At 33.0% G+C, this 8,565-nt stretch overlaps 1 pseudogene; it reads right to left on the reverse strand.

Moving 5' to 3' along the window:
* Positions 1-1,092: 1,092 nt before the first annotated feature.
* Positions 1,093-4,922, reverse strand: LOC111612827 (annotated as a pseudogene).
* Between the last annotated feature and the right edge of the window lie 3,643 nt (positions 4,923-8,565).

Raw genomic sequence — 8,565 nt, forward strand, 5'->3', positions numbered from 1 at the left:
CGAGTGCATCATTAAATACCTTTTGTTTCAATATCAGGCTGTGATCAGAAGTCTCATGACCTAACATGTACATTTTTTGCCAATCAGAAATACAAACTCTCAAATAGCATAATATGTTAACACTAAATAAAAAAGTATTGAAATACATGATACATGTACAGTATAGTGAAATCATGCATCAAGATTCATTTAAGTACAGTTTAGTACCCATAGACAAAATCAATGACTACAAAATGATAGTAAATTTAGTTAGACTTGATGTTGCTTGTCAGAGATTAATAAATACTGGTTGGACTCGCATAACTGGTTATGTAACAAAGAAATAGAATACACAAAAATTACATTGTCTTGACTCATGGAAGATCAGCGCTGAAAATGAGGTCACAGTCTCTAATGACTCCCCGAGGGGTCAATAGCGCCATCAACCTTTTATTACGTAACAGAAAAATGTTTACAAAACATCACCGCAACACAATGCATTGTACGTAACAATGTCATATAGCATTTAACAATAATTTCAATTGTTGATTCCAACACATCCCCTCAACGATTGATCGTTATACAATTTGATATCACAAGTAAATTTCTTAACCTTATTCATGTCTAGTGGTTTGGTTAACAAGTCAGCCATCATCTGTTCACTCGGACAATAGATTACAGTAATTTCTCCTGAATTCTTTAAATCACGTACAAAATGGTATTTTGTGTCAATATGTTTCGTGCGCTGTTGTACTTTTCCTAATTCTAAAAGTTGAATATAACTTTGATTGCCCTCAAATATTTTGATAGGTATTGTAATTGGTAGATTTATTTCTTCTAGAAGTTGTTTAATCCATACAGTTTCTTGAATAGCTTCTGCCAAGGCTATGTACTTGGCTTTGATGGATAAAAGTGCTACACACTGTTGCCTTTTACTAACCCAATGGATAGGACTTCCCTTTAGCAAGAGCAAATATCCTGTGTTCGATTTGTGGTCTCTACGATTGCCTCCCCAGTTGGTGTCTACATAACATTTAAGTTCTAATTCTTCATCAATATTTCCTAATTTAAGTTTCTTCTTTTTTATCGAATTCAGATAATGAAAGACTCTCTTTATTTCGCACCAATCACTTTCCAAATACACGTTACTTTTCTTGCTAATATCGAATGTACTCGTACTTATCACAGTATCTGGTTGCGAGTTAGCTGATAGATATAATAAAGATCCAAAAGCACTTCTGTATACACTGTTGTTTTTGAATGTATTAGGCATTTCATTTCTTCTTAAGTATTCTGTATCCATAGGAATATTAGAAGGTCTTGAATTGGATAAGTTAAATTCTCAAAACATTTTTCTTGGTGGAGTGAAAATACTCCGTACTTGTCTTTTCAAATTGTATTCCCAGATAATATTTTAAGTCATCTAAATTCTTGATTTTAAACATTTCTTTCATTTCAGTCTCAAATTCGGTTAACGTATGTTTGTCTGTGGCCGTTGCTATTATGTCATCTACATGAATTGCTAAATACAAGCATCTTTTATGGCCTCTGGTATAAAGACAGGGATCGGCTACACTTCTAAATCCTTTAGATAGCAATGTTTCATTGAATTTCATTCATTCACTCCTTCTTTCAAGCCATATATATTTTTTAATAATTTGCAAATCATGTTCAGCGATCCTTCTTCGTATCCTTCAGGTTGTTTCATGTACACGTCATGTGATAAGTCTCCATTTAAGTAAGCCGTTTTGATGTCATAATGCTTAACTTTCATTTTCTTAATTCCGGCTATAGTTAGGAGTGTTCATAGAGTGGTAGTTTTGATCATGGGGCATATACGTCATCGTAGTCAAAGCCATATTTTTGTGTGTATTCTTGAGCAACTGAACGATCCTTAAAACAATTGACTTTATTGTTTTCATCTCTTTTAATTTTGTATACCCATCTGCTTCCTACTGCAGTTTTACCTGGAGGTAATTTCATAATTTTCTGTGTGCCATTATGCTTCATGGCTGCTATTTCCTTATTCATGGCTTTGCTTCATTCTTTGGAATGTTTGCCTGCAATTGCCTCTTGGTTCTACTGCATTCTCTGTCACTGATAAATTTATTGTTTCAATTAACTTTATGGGAGGTTAATTGAAACAATAAATAGTTCTCCCTTAGTAGTTCTTTCTGATCCCCTTAAACGTATACTAGTTTCTTTCATTTCTTGTTCCCTTGTTTTTGTTTTGTATTCTTCTTTTAAATAAGTATTATTAACTATTGTAACTTATTTCAAATTTTCATTATTATTGTGTATATCGATTTCAGAGTCTTTGTGCTTGACGTTTTCCAGAAAGTGAATATTTCTGCTTATTGTTATCTTATCAGTTTTTGTGTCAACTAATCGATAAGCTTTCGATGCTGTCTCGTATCCTACAAAAATTAGTTTTGTGGCTTTAGATTCTAGTTTCTTTCATGTTTCTTTAGGTTTAATAGCATAGGCTGAGCATCCAAAAATTCTTATATGCAAGAGGTTTGCTTCTTTCCATGCCATTTTTTGTATGGAGTTGTTTCACTTGCTTTAGTAACTAATCTATTCTATAGGTAATTTGCATTATTCACCGCTTCTCCTCAGCATTTGTTTGGTAATCTAGCATCACCTAACATGCATCTTGTCATTTCTGTCAGATATCTATTCTTCATTTCTGCTACTCCATTTTGTTGTGGGGAATAAGGTGTCATAGTTTCCCATAGAATATCTTTATCTTTAAAGAACATCTTTAAGTTGGTACTTGAAAATTCACCTCCTCTGTCTGATCTGATTCATTGAGGAGTTCTTTCAAATTTTGTTTGTACATATTTAACATATTTCTTTATTTTATCAGGTACTTTACTTTTATGTTTAAGAAGATATATTTCAGCGAACCTACTGTAATCATCTATCATCGTTAAAATGTATTTGTTGTCTCTCGACATTACTGTTTGCATTGGTCCACATATGCCTGTGTGTATTAATTCAAGTAATTGATATGTTTGGTTTCCGATTTCTTTGTAAAACTCTTAGTAGTCATTTTGGCCTTCATGCAATATTCACAAGGTTTAAATATGCAACATTTCTGAATATTTATTCCTGCAGCCAATTGCTTATTCTGCATCGAAATTATGGAGTTCATGTCACAATGTCTTAATCTTCTATACTACAAGTGAATGCATCCCTTCGTATCATTAATTACAGTAAGCACTTTATAAGATTTATCAAGCTCATACAAACTATGTGTTTGCTGTTGCTATTTGCTCTGTTTTTCTGGATAGAGCAAATGTTCCATTCAAATTTTATGGCAAACCCTATTCTTGTTAGTCTTCTGACTGAGATTAAATTTCCTTTAAGGTGTGGTACACATAGCATGTCTTTCATACATATTCAACATTGTTCGTTATTTTCATCCATGCAGGTTATCATTACATTGCCTTTACCTTCAGTGTATAGAGCTTGACCATTGGCTAGTATCACTCTTTCTCTATGTTTACTATTAATAGTTGTGAATAAATACTTCTCACAACACATATGCGACAAAGTTTCCGAGTCAATGTACCACTGATGAATCTCGTTTTGTGTTCCTGTCTTAAAACATACATAGGATTCCTTTTTTGGATGTTGTTCATCACTTTCTGAATAAATTTTGTTGATCTGATTTGGATGCTTTTCTTTCCATGTTACACATTTCCTATATTCTTTCTTTACATGTCCTTGTTTTTTGCAAAAATAACTTTTGAGCAAATTCCTTTTCTGAATTACTGGGCGTGTTCCCACTTTAAATGCTTTATCCGCTTCATATTCTTTATTTAATGAGGTATTTCTTCTTGAGTGTTCCTCAAATAATTTATTATGTACTAACTCCTGAGTTAAATCTTCTTCTGGATGAGTGTCTAGTGCTGTTATTAAAGTGTTATAGCTGTCTGACAAGCTACTAATAATGCTACCTTTAATTTCTCAGCTAGAGTTTCTCCCAGTGCCATAAAACAATCAACCAATTCCTCCATGTTGGCCAAGTGTATCTCCATGTTGTGTGAGGGCCCGGATTTAAGATTCGAATATTTTTATTCATTAGATTAAAAGTTAGGGTTAACACAAAAAGGGAAAAACAACCGACAAATTTTCTCATAAAAATCGCTCATAAAAACTCCGTTCCCATGACAATACTTCCCTGTAGAAGATGAGTTAACTGTTGTGTCATAAGTTTGTCACTTCGCCCATCATTGGTCAAAGAAGATCATCACCTGTGACGTACATGGAGAAATCTCGAAAAAAGAGCCCCCATATAAAANATTGTTCGTTATTTTCATCCATGCAGGTTATCATTACATTGCCTTTACCTTCAGTGTATAGAGCTTGACCATTGGCTAGTATCACTCTTTCTCTATGTTTACTATTAATAGTTGTGAATAAATACTTCTCACAACACATATGCAACAAAGTTTCCGAGTCAATGTACCACTGATGAATCTCGTTTTGTGTTCCTGTCTTAAAACATACATAGGATTCCTTTTTTGGATGTTGTTCATCACTTTCTGAATAAATTTTGTTGATCTGATTTGGATGCTTTTCTTTCCATGTTACACATTTCCTATATTCTTTCTTTACATGTCCTTGTTTTTTGCAAAAATAACTTTTGAGCAAATTCCTTTTCTGAATTACTGGGCGTGTTCCCACTTTAAATGCTTTATCCGCTTCATATTCTTTATTTAATGAGGTATTTCTTCTTGAGTGTTCCTCAAGTAATTTATTATGTACTAACTCCTGAGTTAAATCTTCTGGATGAGTGTCTAGTGCTGTTATTAAAGTGTTATAGCTGTCTGACAAGCTACTAATAATGCTACCTTTAATTTCTCAGCTAGAGTTTCTCCCAGTGCCATAAAACAATCAACCAATTCCTCCATGTTGGCCAAGTGTATCTCCATGTTGTCTTTCTCTTCTAGTTTTAAATTGCAAATTTTCTTCAATTTTTAAACTTTATTCGATAGTGTAGACCAGTGTTTCTCAACCTCTAACGAATCGTCGCCCCCTTCAATAAAACCATTACATAGTATCGCCCCCTTCACTACAAAATTCCGATGCCGAGGGACAAGGCTAATGCCAAATTCATACTGCATTGAATAGATTAGTGACTAGTATAATGTTATTTAATTATTGTACAATATAAAGAAATAAAATATCTAATTACTAGCAGGTAGGCCCGGTGTTGCTCGGGCAAAAGTAACAATAGGGAAGATTAACATTATTACATTATAGTCAACCTTACCCATTTTCACAGAATGCAAGAATTGGTTCCACCTGTTTCAGGATTGATTAGAGAATTTTTAGATGGGTCTAAAAATATGTTCGATTTCCTGCAAAAACAAAAAAACTGCATCTGCGTCTTGTACGTCACTTTCTCTTAACAATTCCATTGTTGACACTTCCATTGTTACTTAAAACTTCCATTGTTGATGGAAGTGTTAAGCCTTAATACTGTCCCTCTCCGCCGTGGGGAGGAATTTTGAAAAATCCCTTCTTAGTGTGCGTTCTCGTAATATACCCTAACTGTGTACCAAATTTCAACTTTCAACTCCTAACCATTTGGGCTCTCCACTTATTATTATTATCAACCCGTCTCAATTATATATATATATAGATTCTTAATATAATGTTTTACTACATCGCCCAGAAAATTGTTTTTCGCCCCCCAAAATATAAATTGTTACTAATCACCCCCTAAACATGGAAAAATGCCCACATGGGGGCGATATCGCCCCCATTGAGAAACACTGGTGAGGACTTAACATGGTGTTTCCTTATGGCTTCCCAAGTTCCTTTAGCTGTAGTTTCCTTTCCTACTAATAGCAACTGATTGTCTTTCATCAGGAGGCCTATCATGGAGCATGCCTTTCTGTCCTATGTTAATCAAGATGAGTCAAGATCAAAGGGTATTTCCTTTTGTATTACGTCCCATAACTTGTTTTTTATCAACAGCAATTCCATCTTATATTTCCAAATGTGATAGTTGTTGTTGTTTAATTTAGTGATGGCAACGTAACTTTTATCTGCCATTGTGAAGCCTTTTGTGTTCTCACCAAATATTCTCACATAAATTTATATCCAGTTTACATTATCTCTTGAATTTACCTTTTTCACCTTATGCTTAATTAGTTGTTGCCATAACTGGACCCATAACCTGTTAGACTTGATGTTGCTTTTTGGAGATTAGTAAAACTGGTTGGACTCACATAACTGGTTATGTAACAAAGAAACAAAGAATACATAAAGATTATATTGCCTTGACTCACAGAAGTTCAGTGCTGAAAAGGGGAGAGTGAAATGAGGTCACCATCTCTAACGACTCCCCGAAGGGTCAACAGTGCTACCAACCTTTTATTACATAACAGAAAAACATTTACAAAACATCACCGCGGCACAATGCGTTGTACGTAACGATGTCATATACCATTTAACATTAATTTCAATTGTTGATTCCAACAAATGTTTGATTTAAATACCACCTCTGTGATCAAAAAGTATCAGAAATGGTTCAATAAAATGTAAGATTTGAATTTATTCATCAAAATTTATTTTGACCCCTTTAAAGTAATCTCCTCCCACTTGCAATGCATTTACACCAATATTTCTAATCCTCGAAACATGCTTTAAAGTCATTTTCATGAAACCCCTTCAGGAATTGCAGCAAATTTTGTTTTATGGCATCAATCAACTTAAAACAGTGAATACAAAGAGGAAATTTTAGTCGAGTAGTGACCACATGGTGCTATATCATATGAATATGAAGCTTGCAAAACTGTATTTTTTGAATTTTTGGCCAAAAATTCACAAACAACAAGAGCATTGTGATCAGGTGCATTATTGTGATGCAAAATCCATGAATTTTCTCACCACAAATCAGTTCATTTTCTACAAATTGCTTCAAACAAATGACACAAAACAGTCAAATAATATTCTTTGTTAACAGTTTGGCCAGTTGGAAGAAAGTCGTGATGCTTAACACTACAACAATCAAAGAAAACATTCAACATGGCCTTGATTTTTGACTGACTTTGATGTGATCTTTTTGGTCTTGTTTCACCTTTCGAGTGCCATTCACTTGATTGTTGAGCTCTTTTGATATGAAAAGTGTAGATCCATGTTTCATTATCCATAATATATTTTAAGAATGATTTGTCTTGAGAAAGCATTTAAACAACAATCATTGAGCACCAAATCTCTAACTTGAGTGACATGTTGTTCATCAGTTGAAGTGGTTAGTCTACCAGAGTATGGTTGATATTCAACATGTTCTCTACCTTTCTTGAACATTTTGTACTACTTGAAAACTCGTTTTTGATACTCAATCACATCAAAGGCTTTCCTCAACATTTCCAACATTTTTGTAGCAGTAATTCCATTGCAAAAACAAAATTTAATAAATGCTCTTTGCTCAATGACATTTTGAAAAATCACCAGCACAAAAATTCTTTACATACAAAATAAGTGTTTATTTACAAACAAAAACAAACAATGACATATGGATTGCCATTAGATGTCAATGAAAGTCATACCAACAATGAAAAACAATGACAACACTTTTTTGCACATACATAGTGTGCAAAAAAGGTGTTGCACACTATGTGTGTGGCATAGTGTTACTGAATAGCAAGTTTTACATGATATTCAGTATAACTTAGTAAGTTAATTTTGAGTCTGTGAACACAAAAATTTTTCCAATATAAATTAATGATAATCACTTCTTCACTTTATGCCAATTTGGCTTACAAAAGGTTTCACAGGAACAGTCTTTAGAACAATGGAAGAAACATTTATTTATGTGATTTTTAGTATGTACAGTACATATCCTAGTTCTATTGACAATTAAAAACATTTGTTATGAAAGAAAATAGAAGAATTTAATATACAGTGCTGTTCTAACTTAGCAAAACTTAAAAGATGTTTTAATTTTCTAAGTTTATGTTTTGATATTAACAGTTATATTATAAGTGCAATCCTAGAAATGATTGTGATCTTAAATTATTATAAAGACTTAGAAGACTTAAAATTAGAAAATACAGTGGTACCTCATATTTCAAACAACTCTAACTTTGAATGCTAAATTTGATAAAAATCTGTCTCAGAGTTTGAACTGCACAGGCACTGAGAAAATGAGCTCAAAACATAAAGACAATCTGTTGTGCACTAAGTTGTGTCTCGCTCTCACTCTTACATTACACTTGTATGTTTTCAGTGCATTTTTGCACTTTATAATCAAACATATCAAAAATATATACTGTATTGTGTGTTGTTAATTGATTTTTAACAATTTCTTCCTGCAATTTTCCTTTGTTGAAAGCTTTTGAGCACCACCTACGTTTTGTATTCTTTAGTTCAAAATTTCCCAAATGAAACTTTTTAAAACACATTTGACATATTCAAAGTTTAGAAGCATATTCCCAATATACATTACAATTTTTGTTTTATTACTGTTTGTATGGCATTATACATTTCTGAAACTCAAAAGCATAATATGTCTGATATGCTTTTTATCCCACAACATTACAACTTGATTTTATTCAAACAAAA

This window comes from Centruroides sculpturatus, unplaced genomic scaffold, assembly GCF_000671375.1.
Source record: "Centruroides sculpturatus isolate CEXI.00-Female unplaced genomic scaffold, Cexi_2.0 scaffold763, whole genome shotgun sequence".
In the NCBI taxonomy this organism is placed as follows: domain Eukaryota; kingdom Metazoa; phylum Arthropoda; class Arachnida; order Scorpiones; family Buthidae; genus Centruroides; species Centruroides sculpturatus.